Source organism: Nomascus leucogenys, chromosome 13 (assembly GCF_006542625.1).
Source record: "Nomascus leucogenys isolate Asia chromosome 13, Asia_NLE_v1, whole genome shotgun sequence".
NCBI classification, from domain to species: domain Eukaryota; kingdom Metazoa; phylum Chordata; class Mammalia; order Primates; family Hylobatidae; genus Nomascus; species Nomascus leucogenys.
The window spans coordinates 78,465,685-78,489,119 of NC_044393.1; the positions used below are offsets into that span (position 1 = coordinate 78,465,685).

General features: G+C 44.8%; 1 long non-coding RNA gene across 1 annotated transcript; it reads right to left on the reverse strand.

Annotated features, from left to right (window-relative positions):
* Positions 1-420: 420 nt before the first annotated feature.
* Positions 421-18,508, reverse strand: LOC115838010. The gene is made up of 3 exons (XR_004033075.1): positions 18,386-18,508; positions 11,477-11,479; positions 421-442 (listed from the first exon to the last, which is right to left on the reverse strand). It is a non-coding gene; the product is annotated as an uncharacterized LOC115838010 (long non-coding RNA).
* Between the last annotated feature and the right edge of the window lie 4,927 nt (positions 18,509-23,435).

Consider the following 23,435-nt stretch of genomic DNA (forward strand, 5'->3'; position numbering starts at 1 on the left):
GGAGTGGGCAAGTGGGCTGAGAGAAAGGTCACAGTTACTCTTTCCAACACTTTTGGAAGGATGGAAGTTGCTATTAATAGCCCAGAGAAGAGAAAAGGAAGAGACAGAGGATCTTCCTTCTCCTCCTCTATTAGTTCCTTTTTTTTTTTTTTTTTGGTTGAGACAGAGTCTTGCTCTGTCACCTAGGCTGGAGTGCAATGGTGCAATCTTGGCTCACTGCAACCACCCCATCCCAGGTTCAAGCGATTCTCATGCCTCAGCCTCCCAAGTAGCTGGGATTATAGGTGCCTGCCACCATGCCCGGCTGATTTTTGTATTTTTAGTAGAGATGAGGTTTCACCATGTTGGCTAGGCTGGTCTTGAACTCCTGGTCTCAAGCAATCTGCCCACCTTGGCCTCCCAAAAGTACTGGGATTACAGGCATGAGCCACTGCACCCAGCCCTCTATTAGTTCCTTTTTATTCCCTCTGGTATTCACCTCCTGGAGCTCTGTCTACCTGTACCAGCCTGCAAGAGTACTCTCTAGCCCTATTATCCTGGGATTTTCCTTCCTTGTCACCTTGTGAATTTCCTCACCTCCCTCCTGTGTTGCATCCCCTGTTCCCTAGGTTGCATTTTAGTGGAGCCTGCAGTGGCTTACAGAAAAAAAAAAAAAAAGGGATGCATGGCACCAAAGTTCCCAATGCCTGACAGACTGAAAATATCTTTATCCACCCTCATAATGATTAATAGTTTGGCTGGGTATATAGTCTGTGTCAGAAATTATCTTTTCTCATAATTTTGAAGGCTTTGCTCTACTGTGTTTTGCTTTCATTACTGCTGTTAGAAGTTTGATGTCATTTTAATTTCTTGATCTTTTAATGTGATAGGCTTTTTCTCTGTGAAAGATTTTAGGTGCTGTGCTAGTTTTCTGTTGCTGTTGTAATAGATTACCAAGAATGTAGCAACTTAACACAAACATTTTTTTTGGAGACAGTTTCGCTCTTGTCACCCAGGCTGGAGTGCAGTGGCATGATCTCTGCTCACTGCAACCTCCACCTCCCAGATTCAAGCAATTCTCCTGCCTCAGCCTCCCGAGTAGCTGGGATTACAGGCGCCTGTCACCACGCCCGGCTAATTTTTTATAGTTTTAGTAGAGATGGGGTTTCACCATGTTAGCCAGGATGGTCTCGATCTCCTGACCTCGTGACCCGCCCGCCTCGGCCTCCCAAAGTGCTAGGATTACAGGCGTGAGCCACCACACCCGGACTTAATTTTTGTATTTTTAGTAGAGATGGGGTTTCACCATGTTGGCTAGGCTGGTCTTAAATCCCTGACCAGGCAATCCACCCTCCTCGGCCTCCCAAAGTGCTGGGATTACAGGCATAAGCCACCATGCCGGCCAAACTTACTATTTTATAGTAGATCAGAAGTCCAACACGGATCTCACTGGGCCATCTAAGTGTTGGCTGGATGCATTCCTTCCAGAGGCTCTAGGAGAGAATCTGTCTTCTTGCCTTTTCAGCTTCTAGAAGCTGCCCACTTTACTTGGCTCATGGTCCCTTCCTTCATCTCAGAGCCTTGGGCCAAGTCCTTCACAGGCTGCCATTCATCCAGTTCTACCTTTTGTGCCCCCCTCTTCAACTTTTAAGGACTCTTGTGGTTACACTGGACCCATCCAGATAATCCAGGATAATCTCCCTGTGTTAAAATCAGATGATTAGCAAGCTCAATTCCCCCTTGCCATAACCTAACAAATTCACAGGTTCTGGGGATTAGAACATAGACATCCTGGGGCAAGGGGCAGTTATCCTGCCTACCACAGTATCTTTGTTTATTTCCAGTGTTGTAAAATTTCAGGAAAATATGCCTTGATGATTGGTATTTTTTTTTTCTTTTTCATTTGTTCACTGTGTTAATTGGTGAGACTTTCATTCTAGAAACTCATGTTCTTCAGTCCTGGAGGTTTTCTTGCATTTTTTCATTGAAAGCTTCTTCTATTTTCTTTTTTGCTTCCCTACCCTGCCCCCAGAACTCTTATTAACCAGAAACTGTACCTCCTGGTCTGCGTCACTGATTTTGTTATTTGATTCCATACCACCTATTTTCTTTATCTTTTTATTCCACCTTTAATAGAAGAGTTCCACAATTTTATCTTCTATTGAATTTAAAACTTTTGCTATGAACATTTTATTTCCAAAAGCTCTTTCTAAAATAAATAAGCTGGGCACAGGGATGCATGCCTGTAGTCCTAGCTACTTGGGAAGCTGAAGCAGGAGGATCCCTTAAGCCCAGGAGTTCGAGTCCAGCCTGGGCAACAGACTGAGACTCCTGTCTCTAAAATAAATAAATCAATAGGCCAGGTGCAGTGGCTCACACCTGTAATCCCAGCACTTTGGGAGGCCAAAGTGGGCAGATCACCTGAGGTCAGGAGTTCAAGACCAGCCTGGCCAACATGGTAAAACCCCGTCTCTACTAAAAACACAAAAATTAGCTGGGCATGGGAGTGGGTGCCTGTAATCCCAGCTACTTGGGATGCTGAGGCAGGAGAATTGCCTAAACCCAGGAGGCAAGGTTGCAGTGAGCTGAGATTGTACCACTGCACTCCACCCTGGGCGACAAGAGCAAAACTGCATCTCAAAAAAAAAAAAATTATTTTTATTAAAGACAAGGTTTCACTCTTTTGCCTAGGCTGGTCTCCAACTCCCAACTTCGAGCAATCCTCCCACCTTGGCCTCCCAAAGTGCTGGGATGACAGGCATGAGCCATCACACCTACCCCCTCTTCCCCTCCTTTCTATTTTTACTGTTACTGCCTTAGGTTAGGTTGTCATCCCTCTGTCTTGAACAATTACAAGAATCTCCTAAATGGTTTCCCTGACTCCAATAACATTACCCTCCAATATCTATGCTGGCAACGGAACTGGTATTAAAGTGCAAAAACCTGATTATTTTGTCTCCTCTTTAAATCCCTCAAGAGCTCCTCTGTTGCTTTCAGATTAATTTCCAAAAGGTCTTTAGCATGTCAGGACAGACGGTGGACAGAAGAGTTGAACTTGGAGGTTTTAGAACGTGGATGATGTCCAGGAGACAGTGTCCAGTTACATCCTAAGAAAACAGTACCCAACATGGCTTCCTTCAGCCACCCAGTGATGTCTTTGCATTGCTCCATTTCATAGTCAACTTCTTAAGAAAGGTGCCTCTGCATCATTTCAGCTCTTGTTCATTTCTTAACTTGGGGTAATTTGGCTTCTGTCCCCAAAACACCAGAGAAACTACTCTTCTAAGATCACCACTGAATACTTTTCTTTCTTTTTTTTTTTTTTTTTTTTTTTTTTTGAGACATAGTCTTGCTCTGTCGCCCAGGCTGGAGTGCAGTGGTGCAATCTCGGCTCACTGCAACCTCTGCCTCCTGGGTTCAAGCAATTCTCCTGCCTCATCCTCCCGAGCAGCTGGGACTACAGGTGCGCACCACCACATCCAGCTAATTTTTTGTATTTTTAGTAGAGATGGGGTTTCACCGTGTTAGCCAGAAGGATCTTGATCCCCTGACCTTGTGATCCGCCTGCCCTGGCCTCTCAAAGTGCTGCGATTACAGGCGTGAGCCACCGCACCTGGCTGGATACTTTTCTTTACATTTTAAAATGTTTAATTTAGAAATAATTTCAGATTTACAAAAAAGTTGCAAATATAGTAAAAAACAAAACCCAAAACCCACATATACTTTACCCAGCTCCCCTAAAGTGCATCATACATAACCACGATACAATTAACAAAACCAGGAAATTAACACTGATACCATTAACTAATCTGTACACCTTAATTTAAATTTTGTCAGTTGTTCCACTGATGGGACAGAATCCAATCCAGGATCACATATTGTGTCAGATTGTGTATTAGTCCATTCTCACGCTGCTAATAAAGACCTCCCCCAGACTGGGTGCTTTATAAAGGAAAGAGGTTTCATTGACTCACAGTTCAGCATGGCTGGGGAGGCCTCAGAAAACTTATAGTCGGCCGAGCGCAGTGGCTCATGCCTGTAATCCACTTTGGGAGGCTGAGGCAGGTAGATCACCTGAGGTCAGGAGTTCAAGACCAGCCCGGCCAGCATGGTAAAACCCCGTCTCTACTAAAAATACAAAAATTATCTGGGTGTGGTGGCATGCGCCTGTAATCCCAGCTGCTCGGGAGGCTGAGACAAGAGAATAGCTTGAACCCAGGAGGCAGAGGTTGCAGTGAGCCAAGATCACCCCACAGCATTCTAGCCTGGGCAGGGAAACCATTTAGGAGATTCTTGTAATTGTCCAAGACAGAGGGATGACAACCTAACCTAAGAGCAGAGGTTGCAGTGAGCCAAGATCACTCCACAGCACTCCAGCCTGGGCAGCAGAGAGAGACTCAGTCTCAAGAAAAAAAAAAAAAAAGAAAGAAAAGAAAAGAAAACTTACAGTTGTGGTGGAAGGGGAAGCAAATGCTTCCTTCTTCACAAGGCAGCAGGAAGGAGAAGAATGAGAACCGAGCAAAGGGGGAAGCCCTTTATAAAACCATCAGATCTTGTGAGAACTTACTCACTATCATGAGAATAGCATGGGGAATCTGCCCCCATGATTCAATTACCTTCCATTGGTTCTCTCCCTCCCTGAACTACAATTCAAGATGAGATTTGGGTGGGGACACAGCCAAACTACATCAAATTATCATGTCACCTTAGTTTTTTTTTTTTAATCTGAAATTGTTCCTCAGGCTTTCTTTCTGTTTGTTGTTTTTCTGATTTTAACACATTTGAAGAATACTGGCCAGTTCTATTGTTGAATGTCCCTCAATTTAGGTTTGCCTGAATTACTTGTGATTAAATTCATGTACTGTGGTAGGCAGGATAATGCCACCACCCCCGCCCCCTACCACAGAGATGTTCATGTTTGAATCTCTGAAATAAATTAGGTGAGTGTGGTGGTAGGCACTTGTAATCCCAGCTATTTGGGAGGTTGAGGCTGGAGAATCACTGGAACCTGGGAGGCAGAGGTTGCAGTGAGCTGAGATCATGCCATTGCACTCCAGCCTGGGCAACAAAAGTGAAAGTCTGTCTCAAAAAAAAAAATGTCAGGATATATGGCAAGGGGGAATTAAGTTTGCAGAGGGAATTAAGGTAGAAGCTGGAATTAAGGTTGCTAGTTGCTGGTATGGGTAGATTAATCCAGATTATTCTAGCAGGCCCAACACAATCACAAGAGTCCTTATATATGGAAGAGGGAAGCAGAAGAAGAGACAGAACTAGAGAGATGGCAGCAGCTTGAGGACTCAGCCTGACATTGCCAGCTTTGAAGATGGAGGAATGGGGCCATGAGCCAAGAACAGTGGGAGGGCTCTGGAAGAAAAGGCAAGGAAATGATTTCTCTTCTTTTTTTTTTTTTTTGAGACGGAGTCTCGCTCTGTCGCCCAGGCTGGAGGGCAGTGGCGCAGTCTCGGCTCACTGCAAGCTCTGCCTCCCAGGTTCATGCCATTCTCCTGCCTCAGCCTCTCCGAGTAGCTGGGACTACAGGCGCCTGCCACCACACCCGGCTGATTTTTTGTATTTTTAGTAGAGACGGGGTTTCACTGTGGTCTCGATCTCCTGACCTCGTGATCCGCCCGCCTCGGCCTCCCAAAGTGCTGGGATTACAAGCGTGAGCCACTGCGCCCGGCCGGAAATGATTTCTCTCATAGAGCTTCAAGCAGGAACACGGTCCTGCAACGCCTTGATTTTAGCCCAGTGAGACTCATTTCAGGCATCTGGCTCATGAAAGTACAACATAATAAATTTGTGTTGATTTAAGCCATTATATTTGGGATAATTTGTTACAGCAGCAAAGGTGAACTAATACAGATTTTGATACCTAGAAGTTGGGTGCTGCTGTAACAAATGCCTAAAAATGTGGAATTGAGCAGTGAGAAGAGGCTGGAAGAGTTTTGAGGAGCTTAACAGAAAAAACCTGAATTGCCTTGAATGGGCTGGTTAGTAGAAATATTGATGTTAATAATTCTGCCAGTCAAGCCCCATAAAGAAGTAAGGGGCATGGTAGAGAAAACATATATCACCCCAGAGAATACCGAAATCATCACAAACAAGCTATTGGTAGAAATATGGATATTAAAGACATTGCTGATGAGGGCTTGTCTTAGTGCATTTTTTGCTGCTATAACAGAATACCACAGACTGAATAGTGTATAAAGAATAGAAGCTGGCCGGGCACAGTGGCTCATGCCTGTAATCCCAGCACTTTGGGAGGCCGAGGTGGGTGGATGACTTGAGGTTAGGAGTTCAAGACCAGCCTGGCCAACATGGTGAAACCCCTCTCTACTGAAAAAAAAAAAAAAAAAATTAGCTGGGCACAGTTGCGGATGCCTGTAATCTCAGCTACTCAGGAGGCTGAGGCAGGAGAATCACATGAACTCAAGAGGCGGAGGTTGCAGTGAGCTGAGGTCGAGCCATTATACTCCAGCCTGGGCGACAAGAGCAAAACTCCGTCTCAAAAAAAAAAGTAATAATAATAATAGAAGTCTACTTCGCTCATGGTTCTGGAGGCTGGGAAGTCTAAGACATGGCACTGGCGTCTGATGGGGGTTATCCTGTGGTAGGAGGCATCACATGGCAAGTTAGCATATAAGACAGAGAGTGGTTTTATCCTTTTACCAAGAGCCCACTCCACTATGACTATAACTAAGTACTGTTACTAACCCACTCTCATGATAACAGCATTAATCTATTCATGAGGGTAGAGCTCTGATGACCTAATCAGCTCTTAGAGGTCCCACCTCTTAACACAGTCACAATGGCAAATACATTTTAACATGAGTTTTGGAGGGAGCATTTAAATGATAGCAGGGGTCAATTATTGGAATGGAAGTAAGGGAATCATTGTTATATAGTGGCAGAAAGCTGAGCAGAATTGTGTACTACAGTCATATGGAGAGCAGAATTTATAAATGATGTGATTGGACATTTAGCTGAGGACATTTCCAATCAATGCATTGAAGATGCAGCCTTGTTTCTTCTTGCTGTTTATAGCAAAATGCAAGAAGAAATAAATCAAATGAGGGGAAAATTGTTAAACAAAGAGGACTGAGGACTCGGATTATTTGGGAATTTATCAGGCTAGATTGCAAAAGATGTTAAAATTAAGATATTCACCATCAGGAAAGTATGCTCTATGGGAAAGCACAAAAGTGTCTAGACAACCTTTTGGGAATATCTTAGAAAGATAAAAATAAAATAAAATAAAGTCAGCATCATTAGTCACATGAAAGGCTCTTTAGGCCAGGCACAATGGCTCATATCTGTTATCTCAACACTTTGGGAAGCTGAGGTAGGAGGATCACTTGAACCCAAGTGTTCAAGACCAGCCTGGGCAACAGAGTGAGGCCTGTCTCTAAAAAACAAAACAAAACAAAACAAAACAAAAAAAAACAAAAGACATGCCTAATAGTGGCATGTGCCTGTAGTCCTAGCTACTCAGGAGGCTGAGGTGGAAGGATCACGTGAGCCCAGGAAGTTGAAGCTACAGTGAGCCCTGACAGCACCACTGCACTCCAGCCTGGGTGACAGAGTGAGACCCTGGATCAAAAAAAGAAAAACAAACAAACAAAAAAGAAGGTTGTTTAAAGAGTGTGGGATTCATAAGTCCCCCAGCCATCTCTGCAAAAACCAAACATAGAGAAAAGGTTATCTTGAAAGGATTTGTGCACAAGCCTCTTATGTAATGGAATGAATCCCCATGACATTCACAGGAAACCCACTAGGCTCTTGAGAGTTTTATTCCAGCAGAAATACTGCCAGCTTGGACTGAAAGGGAGAGAGAGAGGATGAAATGTAAGAAGGCTGTGGATCCCCAAAATTCTACTGGCAAGAAACAGGCTGGTAAAACTATTCAGCTGCAAACACCAGCTGTTTCATGATAAAGGAATGATGACTCAGAGGGCCAAGGTTTGAGCCCAGAGGGTGGAGTGGAGCCTTGAACCACAGAGGATCATTACCAGGTCTTGAAAACTAATGTTTGCCCAGTTAGATTTCTTTTTTTTTTTTTGAGACAGTCTCACTCTGTCACCCAGGCTGGAATACAATGGCATGATCTCGGTTCACTGCAACCTCCACTTCCCAGGCTCAAGCGATCCTCCCACCTCAGCCTCTTGAACAGCTGGGACTACAGGCACGCACCACCATGCCTAGCTAATTTTTTTTTTTTTTTTTTTTTTTGGATTTTTGGTAGAGACAGGGTTTCACCATGTTGCCCAGGCTGGCCTTGAACTCCTGACCTAAGTGATCTGCCCACCTCGGCCTCCCAAAGTGCTGGAATTACAGGTGTGAACACCACCACTCTTGGCCCACCTGGATAGATTTTGAAATTGTATGGGACTGATGCTTCCTTTTTTCCTTCTGTTTTCTCCCTTTTTTGAATGGGAATGTCTACAATTGCTATCTTATGCCTGTCTCACCATTGTATCTTGGGAACAGATAACTTGTTTTCTATTTTCAAACATCCACAGATGGAGAGAAGTTTTGCCCCAAGAGGGACTGTACCAACAACCTCACCTATATTCGATTTAAATGATACAGATGATGAGATTTGGGACTTTTGAGCTGATGAGACTTCAATTTTGGACTTGAGTTGTTGCTGCAATGGGTTGAGACATTACGGGTGAATATATTTTTGCACTCAGGACGGATGTGAATCTTTGGGAACTAGAGGGCAAACTAAGTTTGTGACAATTTGTTACATCAAAAATAGGAATCTCACACATGGACCAACAGATATCAACAGATACTTTTCAACCTACAACATCTCATTCCATATGTTGGCTTTCTTGCCCCCATATATTTCTGTTTTCCTTCCTTCTCTTGAGATTTCTCATTCTTTTTTTTTTAATTAAAACATTTTTAAATAACAGAGATGGGGTCTTATTATTTTGACCAGGCTGGTCTTGAACTTCTGGCCTCAAGTGATCCTCCCATCCTGGCTTCTCAAAGTGCTGAGATTACAGGTGTGAACCACTGTGCCTGGCCAGAGAATTCTCAGTCTTTATGCTGACTCCTTCCTCTACCTGTCTCTTAGATGTCAGCACTATTCAGAATTCTGTCCTAGACCGTTCTCTTCTCTGTGAGCACACTCTTTTTGCATAGTCCAACCCATTCCCTAGAATTCCACCTCTACCTATATCCAAATCTGTATCTCCAGTCCAGCCCTCTTTCCTGAGCCCTGGACACAGGTAATCATCTGCTTCCGGCATGTCTCCATGTGGCTGTTCTAGCAGACATTGCAAACTCATCCTTTCACTGTTCACCTTGCATGCTTCCCATGCACCAGCCATTCTCAGTTCTTTGCTGAGCAAAGCACACATTCTCTTGCAGCTGTGACTCTGTTTGGCTCGAATGCTCTTCTCTCCATTTTTCCTCCTGGCTAAAAGATGTCTTTCAAGACTCATTTCAAGAAATGGGACCAGGTGCGGTGGCTCACGCCTGTAATCACAGCACTTTGGGAGGCCGAGGCAGGTGGATCACCTGAAGTCAGGAGTTCGAGACCAGCCTGGCCAACATGGCGAAACTCCGTTTCTACTAAAATGCAAAATTTAGTTGGGTGTGGTGGTGTGTGCCTGTAATCCCAGCTACTTGGGAGGCTGCCTATCACTTGAACCCGGGAGGCAGAGTTGCAGTGAGCCAAGATTGCGCCACTGCACTCCAGCCTGGGAGACAGAGCAAGACTCCATCTTAAAAAACAAATAAAAAACAAAAAAAAAGGAAATGACTACTTAACACAGGAACAGAAATCCAAATAAAGAAAGAAAAAACAAAAAATAAACATAAAGAAATGACTAGTTTAGGAAACTTTCTCTCTTCCTTGGATTTCAACATGCATCCCTCTTCTGTTTGCCTTCAACAGCCTCACAGCATCACTGCATTCACCCATTAATGTGTTCATCCAGCAAGTATTGACTGAGCACCTCAGGTCCTCCAGGCACTGCCGAGGCTCTGGTATACAAAGGTGAACAGGACTTGGTCTCCACCATCACACTGGAGTTTAGAGAAGGAAACAACCAATTTGTCAGTTCCAATATGCTGCATTACAAGTCAAGGAAGACTGGGGATAAAAAGAAGTATAGGCAAGGGCATTTCAGGCAGCAATCTATGCACACCTGGAGACCGGAGAAAGAAGGATGTTTTCAAGGACCTCAAGATTTCTCTGGGCCCAGGTACAATAGCTCATGCCTGTAATCCCAGCTACTCAGTAAGCTGAGGTGGGAGGATCGCCTGAGCCTAGGAGTAGTGTAGCCGCGATTGCGCTACTGCACTCCAGCCTGGTTGACAGAATGAGACCGTGTCTCAATTAATTAATTAATTAATTCCTGTGGAATTTAGAAGGGGGTGGTGGTGGGCTGTGAGATACAAAACCAGAGAGGTTGACAGGAGCCCTGATCAAGTCCCAACTCCTTTGATCTTGCAGAGAAAAGGGAGCCTTTGGAGGCATTAAAAGGGGACTACTGTGGCAAGTCTGGAAAATGGATTGGAAGGGAAATAGACAGAAGAGGTGACAGTCACCCAAGTAAGAGATAATGGTGAGTAGTGGAGATGGAGAGATGTTGGGGAAGATATAGTTGTTGGATATTAGAAGAGAGGCAGAGTTTGAGGCTGATACTTAGGGGCCTCTCATTTTTGTCTCCCCCACAAGTCGGTCTTACTCACCTTAGCAGCCACAGCAATTAGAAAAATTCCTGGTACCTACGGGGTGCTTGACAAATATTTCCTAAATTCCATTTCTTCAGAATGACTGCATTTTAAAAATTAAAATGCAAGATAATGTAACTAGACAAAATTTGAAAAATGAGATTGTCCTGGGAAAACCTGGGTGGCTGTGGTAGCTGTACTTAGGGAGAAATTTCCAGGAGAGATGCGGGTCTGCTATCCTCTTGGCCCTCTTGCTTGGTACCGCAATGAAAATTGCATTTAATCATCTTCCATTTTTCTCAGAGAGTAAGAAAATCCACTTGATTGGTGCGAATAGCTTTAAATTAGCATAAAAAATCTTCTAAAGTAATTCTAAGGAATCTTATCTTTTGCCTGAGAATCTGCCAGCAGAGACCTAGGTGGGTTTCGTGGGTCCTTGTCATTATTGTGAGTGAAGCTTTTGCAGTGGATTAAGACATGGATTAGAGGGGGTCAGTGCAGTCTAGTGGAATGAACGTCAGTCAGGGATAACTGGTTTCAGAACCCAGATCAACCACTTACTTTGAAATTGAATAGGTTATTTAGGCTTTTTCAGTCTAATCTATTCTGCAGAGACAATGATCCCTACCTTGTACCCAGGTAAGACTTCCTACGCTTTTTATGGACCTCAGGCATGCATAGGGTCCTTTCTCCAGCAGTAGACATTTGCAGGTCAGCTGTACGTTTATCTTCAGTGTATCTTGAGATTTAGTGCCCTCCTTGTGGAGCCATTAATTCTTCAAGTAGGGTTCACCCAGAAGAGGACCCACTCCTGAACACAGAGCACTTAAAAGGCCAGAGCTGTGGGTGACAGCCAGTTCCTCCTTTTTTTTTTTTGAGATGGAGTCTCACTTTGTTGTGTAGGCTGGAGTGCAGTGGCACGATCTGGGCTCACTGCAAACTCTGCCTCCCGAGTTCAAACAATTCTCCTGCCTCAGCCTCCCAAGTAGCTGGGACTACAGGCACGCACCACCAAGCCTGCCTAATTTTTGTATTTTTAGTAGAAACGGGGTTTCACCATGTTGGCCAAGCTGGTCTCGAACTCCTGACCTCAAGTGATCTGCCCTCCTCGGCCTCGCCAGAGGGCCAGTTTCTGATCTAGGAAATGTTTCACTGTGGCTGGGTCCACAGGGAAGTTGCTATTGTTTCCCAGATAATAACACAGGCAACTAGCCAGGTGTGGTGGCTCATGTCTGTAATCCCAGCATTCTGGGAGGCCGAGGTGGGTGGATCACCTGAGGTTGGGAGTTCGAGACTAGCCTGACCAACATGGAGAAATTCTGTCTCTACTAAAAATACAAAATTAGCTGGGCAAGGTGGTGCATGCCTGTAATCCCAGCTACTCGGGAGGCTGAGGCAGGAGAATTGCTTGAACCTGGGAGGCGGAGTTTGTGGTGAGCCAAGATTGCGCCATTGCACTCCAGCCTGGGCATGAGACTTCGTCTCAAAATAATAATAATAATAATAAATAATAATAATAACATGGGTAACCATGAATATAGCACTTCTTATGTGCCAGGTGTTGTTCTAAGCACCTCAAGTATATTTTGTTCTAGAGAAGCGGACTTCTGGTAGGCTGCCCTAACTCCCACCCTGGCAGGGAGTGGTGACTCCCTAGAGAGGGCCAATCCACCTTGGGCTCACTGCATTTTCTCATATCCATTCTTGTTCGTGGTCTCCAACGCAGTGATCCTTGGGGAAACTGAGGAAGCTCAACAACAATTTGCAAAATGGAGGCATGAATAATGGCTGTTTCCTCTGCATAGAAGCAGAGCAGCATGGCTTGGAATTAAGCACATCTGGTTGGAACTCAGAGAGTTACATCCTGAATGGGGAAGTTACTGGATTCTCTCCACACCCAAGACTTCCTGGTAAAGTGAGATCATCATATTTGACTTCCAAGGTCTAAGTCAGAGGACAGCTGCTAGCCCCACAGAGGACAGCTGCTGGCACAGTATTTGGTGTATAATAGGCACCTCAACAGACATTGTTCCCCTCCCCAGTGAATTGCCCTGTTTTCTGTCCTCTTCTCCTTGCATCTGCCTCCTTAATGTTTTCACCCTTTAAGACCTAGCTGAAGTTTAAAAACTTTCCAGGTCCCCTCCACCATGTTTTCACTCTTCAAGACCTAGCTGAAGTTTCAGAACTTTCTGGGCCCCCTCCACCACTTCCCACTGGAATATCATCCCCTGCCCTGGCATGGATGTGGATGGCACTCAACACTTCCTGTGTTCTTTGCTAAACCATGAAGTCCTTGAAGGCTGGGACACCATCTTTTAATTGCTCAACAAATATCTGGAACATCAAAGGTGAGCACAGATGTGAAAATACCTGCTTTGTAATTTGGAATATTATGTTTAAAAAAAAGGTTTTAAAAAAATCTTTTGTTTTTAATTCTTGGGGAGTAGTACTGTTTCTAAGAGAGAAATTTTGTTGTTTTTGTAATTTTTAAATTTTGATGTAACTTGAAACACAAAAAAGTTACAGTAGTTCAAGGAGTTCCTATAAGTAAGCCTTTTACCAAGATTCACCAGTTGTCTACATTTTACCCCATTCACTTTGTCATCCTCTCTCTGAACATGTTTATACAGATGCATCTTTTTCTGAACTGTTTGTAACTGGGAGACATGGTGTTCCTTTACCCCTAAATATTCAGTGTGTATTTCCTGATAAAGGTGCTCTCTTACTATTTTTTTTTTTTTTTTTTTTTTTGAGATGGAGTCTTGCTGTTGTTGCCTGAGCTGGAGTGTAATGGTGCGATCTCGGCTCACTGCAACCTCTGCCTTCCAGGTTCAGCAATTCTCCCACCTCAGCACCTCAGCCTCCCGAGTAGCTGAGATTACAGGTACCCGCCACCACGCCCAGCTAAATTTTGTATTTTTAGTAGAGACAGGGTTTCACCATGTTGGCCAGGTGGCCTGGTCTCCAACTCCTGACTTCAGATGATCCACCTGTCTCAGCCTCCCAAAGTGCTGAGATTACAGGCGTGAGCCACCACACCCGGCCATTTGTTTTTTTTTTTAAGAAGGTAGAAGAATTGAGACTGAGGGTCCCAGATTTCCCTGTGAAAGCTTCAGCAAAGGCCCCAGGTGCATGGGGGACGCAATATCTGAAAAGATGGAGCCGAGGGTGGGTGCAGAGAAGGTTGTGCCTCAGGAACCCAAAAAGAAGGGCTGGGTGAAAAAAGGCAGCACACCTGAAGCTCCTTGTGGGGAATGTGGAAAAACACTGTCCCGAGCACCTTGGCAGGAGCTGTCCAGCAAGACATCTGCAGGCTCCTGATCCCCCTGGACCAGTCCAGCTCCAGAAGGATGTTTCCAGCTAACAGGGCTGAGATCCCAAAGGGCTTGGAAATAAAGTGTTTCTTTCCAGAAACCAAGTCAACCAAAGACATGGCCTCTGGCCTCTGGAGGTGTCAGAGGTCAGCTTGTGGTCCCTAAGAAAAGATAGTCACACCAATTGGTCCTTCTGCCCAATAAATAAGAAACATATAAGGCCTTTGGCCTCCTAGGAAAGTACTTGACAGTGCACATTATGAAGGAGTGAAATAGCAGGATCTGCAAGAACTCTCAAAACACTGAATGGATAAACAAATGTGGTATATACACACAATTGAGTATTATTCACTAAAAGGAAGGAAAATTTAAAAGAAAGGAAATTCTGATGCATGCTACAACATGGATGAACCTTGATGACATGATGCGAAGTGAAATAAGCCCAATGCAAAAGGAGAAATACAGTATGATACCACTTATATGAGGTACCTAGAGCAGTCAAATTCATGGAAACAGCAAGTAGAATGGTGACTGCCAGGGGCTTGAGGAAGGAGAGAATGCAGAGTTAGTGTTTAATGGGTACAGAGTTTCAGTTTTGCAAGACAAACAGAGTTCTGGTGAGGGATGATGGTGATGGTTGCACAACAGTGTCAGTGTACTTGATGCCACTGAATTGTACACTTCAAAATGGTTAAGATGGTAAATTTTGGCTTGTGCCTGTAATCCCAGCACTTTGGGAGGCTAAGGCGGGCGGATCACGAGGTCAGGAGATCAAGACCATCCTGGCTAACATGGTGAAACCCAGTCTCTACTAAAAATACAAAAAATTACCCAGATGTGGTGGCACACACCTGTAGTCCCAGCTACTTGGGAGGCTGAGGCAGGAGAATCCCTTGAACCCAGGAGGTGGAGTTGCAGTGAGCCAAGATCACGCCACTGCACTCCAGCCTGGGTGACAGAGAGAGACTCCGTCTCAAAAAAAAAATAAGAATAATAATAAGGATTTTTTTAAAAAAAGAGATCGCTTATCAATACTAAAATTCTATAATTCTATTTTTTTCCTTTTTTGAGACGGAGTCTCACTCTATCGCCCAGGCTGGAGTGCAGTGGCACGATCTCAGCTCACTGCAAAGTCCGCCTCCCAGGTTCAAGCAATTCTCCTGCCTTAGCCCCTCTGAGTAGCTGGGACTACAGGTACCCTCCACCATGCCTGGCTAATTTTTGTATTTTTAGTAGAGATGGGTTTTCACCATGTTGCCCAGGCTGGTCTTGAACTCCTGACCTCAGGTGACCCACCCACCTCAGCCCCCCAAAGTGCTGGGATTACAGGCATGAGCCACCATGCCTGGTCTATAATTCTATTTTTAAAAAGCAGAAGATATCAGAAATGGGGATCCCCCAGTCCTGACTCAACCCCTTCAACTCTCAAGTAAGGAAACTGAAGCTGGGGTTCTTGTGTGGCTTGCAGCTGAATCCTGACTGGAATTGGACCTAGAACCCCGGGAGAATGCTGGGAGAACAGAGGACATGGTGTTTGCCAGGGCTTCCAAGGACACAGTCACAGAGAGGGGGCTGTGAAGATGGCAACACAGCAGCAGTAAAAGTTAACTTCCAAAGAAGACAGGAAAATCTTTTTACTGCAGAGGTGACATTTGAGCTGGTAACAAAACAACCATAGGTGTTTGCCAGGTAGAGAAAATGTAAGCTAAAAAGGTAAAAATCTAGGGATCAGTACATATGACCACAGATCAGTACATGTAACACAGAGGGGTGTTTCTCAACCACAAAAGATGATATTGAGGAGAGAGGCCATTTCTCTTACTGTCTCCTGTCTCCAAAGAAAAGGAGGAAACTGAAACATAACAGACTGATTGGGTGCCACTGGCCAGGCCTGTAGGTTAAAGATTAACCCCCATCCTAATCGCTTCTGCTATCTATAGACCACAGACAATGGTACAGAGAAATACTTGCCTTGCTTACCCCCCACCTAGTCATGTATCCCATGCTTGCTCAATCTATCACAACCCTGTCACATGGACCCCTTAGAGTTGTAAGCCCTTAAAAGGGCCAGGAACTCTTCTTCGGGGAGCTTGGTTCTTGAGATATAAGTCTGCCGATGCTCTCGGTCAAATAAAGCCACTTCTTTCTTTTTTTTTTTTTTTTTTGAGATGGAGTCTTGCTCTGTCGCCCAGGCTGGAGTGCAGTGGCGCGATCTTGGCTCACCACAAGCTCTGCCTCCTGGGTTCACACCATTCTCCTGCCTCAGCCTCCCTAGTGGGACTATAGGCATCCGCCACCACACCCAGCTAGTTTTTTGATTTTTAGTAGAGATGGGGTTTCACCGTGTTAGCCAGGATGGTCTCCATCTCCTGACCTCGTGACCCACCCACCTTGGCCTCCCAAAGTGCTGGGATTACAGGCGTGAGCCACTGCGCCCGGCCCACTTCCTTCTTTAACCCAGTGTCTGAAGGGTTTTGTCCACGGCTCGTCCTGCTACATTTCTTGGTTCCCTGACAGGGAAGCGAGGTGGTTGAAGGATGGCCAAGGCAGCCCCTGGGTGGCTTAGGCCTGCCCTGTGGAGCATCCCTGCAGGGGGAATCCAGCCAGCTTGAGCGAAGCATATCCTGAGAGCGCTCCCGGGTAGACATTTGCCCCAGTGGAACGCCTCATCAGAGCGGTGCATGGCAGGCCCCCGCGGAGGATCAACACAGTGGCTGAACACCAGGAAGGAACTGGCACTTGGAGTCTGGATATCTGGAATACGGTAGGACCGGTCTTGGGAACTTGCCCACTCCATTTCAGTGGAAGCGTGGTCTGCCGTTATCGGCACTTTGGTTTTGGTATTGATTCTGAGTTGGTGCGAACTGCTTGACGAGTGAGTTACCTTTTACTCTTTGCCCTTTTTCTTTCCCTTCTTGTGGCGAGAGTGTTGTTTTGTCTCGGAGAGGAAAATGGGTGAAACACAGCGTAAGCCCACCCCATTAGGGACTATGTTAAAAAAAAAATTCAAAAAAGGTTTTAATGGAGATGATGGGGTTACTGTGACCCCAGGAAAACTTAGGACCTTGTGTGAGATAGATTGGCCAGCATTAGAAGTGGGTTGGCTGCCGGGCGCGGTGGCTCAAGCCTGTAATCCCAGCACTTTGGGAGGCCGAGGCGGGTGGATCACGAGGTCGGGAGATCGAGACTATCCTGGCTAACCCGGTGAAACCCCGTCTCTACTAAAAATACAAAAAATTAGCCGGGCGTGTTGGCGGGCGCCTGTAGTCCCAGCTACTCGGGAGGCTGAGGCAGGAGAATGGCGTGAACCCGGGAGGCGGAGCTTGCAGTGAGCCGAGATCGCGCCACTGCACTCCAGCCTGGGGGACAGAGAAAGACTCCGTCTCAAAAAAAAAAAAAAAAGAAGTGGGTTGGCCATCAGAAGGAAGCCTAGATAGGTCCCTTGTTTCAAAGGTATGGCACAAGGTAGCTGGTAAGCCAGGATACCCAGACCAGTTTCTGTACATAGACCCTTGGTTACAGCTGGTTTTAAACCTCCCACAGTGGTTAAGAGGACAGGCAGCAGTTGTACTAGTGGCAAAGTGGCGGCGGGGGGGAGAATTTATGTAAAAAGAATGTGATATGGTAAATTCTTGTCCTGAGATAAATTAACTTGTTGTTTAAAGAAAGGGATGTTTGCAATAAGTCAGAAAGTTGAGGCATGTCGAAGAATTGTCTGTGAAAGTTGTGAAAGAAAAAAAAGTGTTATAAAAAGGAATTTATGCAAGAAATGCTGTATAATTTCAAAGTAATTAGGTCTCCTGAATATAAAACTATTGAAGAAACAGTTTATGTGCAAGGTGGATAAGGAAAGTAAAATATACTTTTAATAAAAGGATTATAAGGAGGCATAAGAATGTGGATTTTTACCTACATTAAAAGGTTAAAAAAATTTTGTTTTGAAGGTTTAAGCAAGTTTTGAAACATTAATTGTAAAGGAAATTCTGTGTGTAAACATATTGGCTAAAGTTAAAGGGGTATCATCCAGTTTTTTTGTGAACTGGACATTAACATAAAAACACAATGAGTTTTTCTCAAAGCACTAACCTGCTCTTTAACAGAAATTATAAAAGGTTAAAAAGAGTCTATAAAAATCTTACCTTATGCTCAGACATTAAACATTGAATAAATATGTCTATGAAGTTTTATTAAAACTAAGTTTAACATTAATAACACACTAATATAAAGGTGAAATTTAGCTTATCTGGTATAAAAATCATACAGGAAGCATTGTCAAATAAAAAATGGTGTTTGGCTTTCTTTGGTCTAAAAACTAATAAAAATAGGTGCTAAAGGACATTTCTCAGTAAGAAGGCACCAAGGACTATAAAGTCCACTGCTGATGTCCCCACATTTAAAACAAAAGGTCCATTTCTTAGAAATTATATACTTGGTTTATCTTCCACTTTACTTTCCTTCAAAACTAAAAGTCTTTCAGCACATGTACCACCCCTAGAATTTCCAGTAAACCAGCACCAGCCTGAAGATCACGTTCTCTTCCGAGGGTGGAAAGAAGGAAAACTTGAGCCAGCCTGGGAAGGACCCTACCTTGTGCTGCTAACCACCGTGATTGCTGTTCGTACAGCGAAAAACAGATGGACTCATCATAACCAAGTCAAGAAAGTATCATCCCCTCCAGAGTTGTGGGCCATAGTCCCAGGGGAAAATCCTACCAAACTGAAGCTAAGAGAAATTTAACTCTTTCATCTATTCTATTTCTTCTTTCCTTGCTCTATTGCTGACCATCTAGTAATTAACAAAACCAAGTCAATTTCGCCTCAAACTATTGCATTTAATGCTTGCCTTGTTATACCCTGTGGGGACTTGCCAAGTCAAAGACAGCTCTCTACTTCAGAAAAGTACTTCTGCCCCTCCTGACTCTCCTCAGACTGGGCATTAGTAAATTGGGACCATTTAATCTGGGGAGATTTTGATAAAGACCCCAGAGTCAACCAGGAGTCTTGTCCCCCGATGTAGAGCTTTTATGCCGTAGTTGGTCCAACATTCTGTGGACCACTAAAGAGCAAGGATGGACTGCCCCAACTGGTTTTTGTAATTTCCTAAAACCATACATTCATTTTACTAGAGGATCATAGAAGTTAAAGACTTAAAACAAACTTTGGCAATTAAGACAGGATAACAAGATGCAAATGCTTGGTTGGAATAGATCAAATATTCCGTCCACACATTAAACAAAAGCAATTGTTATGCTTGTGCACATGGCAGACCAGAGGCCCAGATTGTCCCCTTTCCACTAAAGTGGTCCTCCAGTCGACCAGGCGTAAGCTGCATGGTAGCTCTTTTCTGGGATTCTACAGCCTGGAGTAGTAAGTCGTGCCAAGCTCTCTCTCTGCTATATCCTGAAGTTTGGCACCCTGTGGGTCAGCCCCTGAGGGCCATCCAGCTTCTGTCTCCCAACACGAAGTTCACTTCGTGTCTCTCACGACAGGGAGGAAACTTAAGTGTTCCTTGGAGACCTGAAGGGATGCAGTGAGCTTAAGAATTTTCAGAAGCTTATCAGTCAGTCAGCCCTTGTTCGTCCCCAAGTGGATGTGCGGTGGTATCGTGGTGGACCTTTACTGGACACTGCCGAATAACTGGAGTGGCACTTGTGCTTTAGTCCAATTGGCTATCCCTTTCACCCTGTCATTTCATCAACCAGAGGGAGGAAAAATAAGACACTGTAAAGCGAGAGAAGCCCCTTATAGGTCTTTCGACTCTCACGTCTATTTAGACGCAATTGGAGTCCCACAGGGAATACCAGATCGGTTTAAAGCCTGAAATCAAATAGTTGCAGGATTTGAGTCAATATTTTGGTGGGTGACAGTTAATAAAAATGTAGATTGGATAAACTACATCTATTACAACCAACAGCAATGAACTTTTCATGAGTTAAAAAAAAAAAAACTCATGTCGGCTCCAGCCCTGGGGCTACCTGACCTGACAAAACCTTTTACACTATATGTGTCAGAGAGAGAAAAAATAGCAGTTGGAGTTTTGACCCAGACTGTGGGGCCCTGGCTGAGGCCGGTGGCCTACCTCTCTAAACAAAAAGACAGGGTTTCTAAGGGTTGGCCCCCATGTTTGAGGGCCTTGGCAGCAACAGCCCTGCTAGCATAAGAAGCAGATAAGCTAACTCTTGGGCAAAACCTACACATAAAGGCCCCCCATGCTGTGGTAACACTAATGAACATCTAAGGACATCATTGGCTAACGAATGCTAGACTAACTAGGTACCAAAGCTTGCTCTGTGAGAATCCCCGCATAACCACTGAAGTTTGCAACACCTCAAACCCCACCACCTTGCTCCTGGTATCAGAGAGCCCAGTTGAACATAACTGTGTAGAGGGGTTGGACTCAGTTTATTCCAGCAGGCCCGACCTCCGAGACCATCCTTGGACATCAGTAGACTGGGAGCTGTACGTGGACAGGAGCAGCTTCATCAACCCACAAGGAGAGAGGTGTGCGGGATATGTGGTGGTAATCCTGGATACTGTCATTGAAGCCAAATCATTGCCCCCGGGCACTTCAGCCCAGAAGGCGGAACTCATTGCTTTAATTCGGGCCTTAGAGCTGAGTGAAGGTAAGACTGTAAACATTTACACCGACTCTCGGTATGCCTTCTTAACCCTCCAAGTGCATGGGGCATTATAGAAGGAAAAAGGCCTGTTGAACTCTGGGGGAAAAGACAAAGTATCAGCAAGAGATCCTGCAATGATTAGAGGCAGTGTGGAAGCCCCAAAAGGTGACAGTCATGCACTGCAGAGGACACCAGTGAGCTTCCACCTTGATTGCCTTAGGGAACTCTGGAGGGGACTTAGAAGCTCAAAAAGCAGTATCCAACCCCTACCAGGCATCAGTCAAAGCCCCCCTGCTCCCTCAGGCACGTGACCTTGTACCTACTTCTTCTTTTTTTTTTTTTTTTTTTTTTTTTTTGAGGTGGTGTCTCGCTCTGTCATCCAGGCTGGAGTGCAGTGGCACGATCTCGGCTCACTGCAAGCTCTGCCTCCCGGGTTCTACTGCCTCAGCCCCCCAGGTAGCTGGGACTACAGGTGCCTGCCACCACACCTGGCTAATTTTTTGTATTTTTAGTAGAGACGGGGTGTCACCGGATGGTCTCGATCTCCTGACCTTGTGATCCACCCGCCTCGGCCTCCCAAAGTGCTGGGATTACAGGCATGATCCCTCCATTGCACTCCAGCCTGGGCAACAAGAGCAAAACTCCATCTCAAAAACAAAACAAAACAAAACAAAAATTCTGATTCTCTGGCTGGGTGTGGTGGCTCATGCCTGTAATACTAACACTTTGGGAGGCTGAGGCAGGTGGATCACCTGAGGTCAGGAGTTTGAGACCAGCCTGGCCAACATGGTGAAACCTCATCTCTACTAAAAATACAAAAATTAGCCAGGTGTGGTGGCAGTGCACCTATAATCCCAGCTACTTGGGAGGTTGAGGCAGGAGAATCACTTGAACCTGGGAGGCGGAGGCTGCAGTGAGCTGAGATTGAGCCACTGCACTCCAGCCTGGGCGACAGAGCAAGACTCCATCACACACACATGCATGCACACACACACACACACACACCTCTGTTTCTCTGTATTTTCCAGTCTGCCCCTCCAGTGTTGGGGGCAGTGGTTTGCCCTGTGACCTCAGTTCTCTGATGGGTCTAAGAAGAGTTATTAATTTTCAGTTTGTTCAGCTTTTTTCTTGTATGAATGGGACAGATGACTTCTAAGATACATGCCAGACTGAAAAACAAAAGTCTTGATACATTATTACTAACTATAGTCCACATTTCAGGGCTGGGTTTAGTGGTTCATGCTTGTAATCCCAGCACTTTGGGAGACCAAGGTGGGTGGATTGCTTGAGCTCAGAAGTTCAAGACAAGCCTGGGCAACATAGCAAAACCCCGTATCTAAAAAAAATACAAAAATCTGTCAGGCATGGTGGCACATGCCTGTAGTCCCAGCTACTTGGGAGGCTGAGGTAGGAGGATCACCTGAGCCTGAGGAGGTCAAACTGTAGTAAGCCATGATTGTGCCACTGCACTCCAGCCTGGGCAACAGAGTGAGACCCTGTCTCAATAAATAAATAAATAAAGCCCACACCGTATTCAAAAGTCCTTAGTTTTTACCTAACGTCCTTCTTTTGTCTCAAGATCCCATCCAGGACACCATATGACATTTATCCATCACGTCTCCTTAGGTTCCTCTTGGCTGCGACAGTTCCTTGGACTTTCCTTATTTTTGATGACCTTGACAGTTTTGAGGGGTACCAATAAGGTATTCTGTGGAATGTCCCCCAATTGGAATTTGTCTCATAAGAAAATTATGATTAGGCTGGGTGATGGGTTTTTTAGAGGAAAACCATAGAAGTCAAGTACCATTCACATAACATCATATCAAGGGTACATACTTTCAACATGAATTATCACTGCTGATGTTAACCTCAATCGCCTGGCTCAGACAGTCTGTAAAATTACTCTTTCCCCAGTCCCTTTAAAAATTGTATTTTTTGGAATAAAGTCACTATGTTTAGCCCATACTTAAGGACGGGGGAGTTATACTCCATCTCCTTGAAGGCAGAGTATCTACATAAATTATTTAGAATTCTGCATAGGAGCTTTGTCTTTCCTCATTCATTCATTCATTCATTCGTTTATATCACTATGAACTCATGGATATCTATTTTATACTTTGAATTACAATCCAATACCACTTCATCTATTTTTTTCTTTTTTGAGACAGAGTTTCACTCTCTATCACCCAGGCTGGGGTGCAGTGGTGGGATCATAGCTCCCTGTAGCTTCAACCTCCCAGGCTCAAGTGATCCTCCTGCCTCAGCCTCCCAAGAAGCTGGGACCACAGACATGGGCCACCATGCCTGGCCAATTTTTAAATTAATTTTAATTTTAATTTATTATTATTTTTCTTATCTCCTAGAGCCTTCAGATGAGATAATTTTTAATATTTTTTAGAGATGGGTTCTCCCTATGTTGCCCAGGCTGGTCTTGAACTCCTGGGCTAAAGAGATTCTCCCTCCTTAGCCTCCCAAAATGCTAGGATTATAGGTGCGAGCCACTGTGCCTGGCCACGTCACCTATTTTTATTGCCTCACATTGTTCCAGCTTTGGCCACTGGGAGGTCTTTGAGTTGGCTCCTATGTCCCTTTGTAATAACCACATCGGGTGTGTGTGGGGGGTGTGTGTGTGTGTGTGTGTGTGTGTGTGTGTGTGCTTCCTGAGTACTTCCTTCTTTCTGGCACTGTAAGATACTACACGCTCAGGATACAAAACTGCAGCTAGATAAGAGAATTAAGTTCTAGTGCACTTAGAATGCCCTACAGTCAACACTGTAGGATGACTACAGTTAACAATAATATACAGTTTCAATATACATATTGAGTACAAT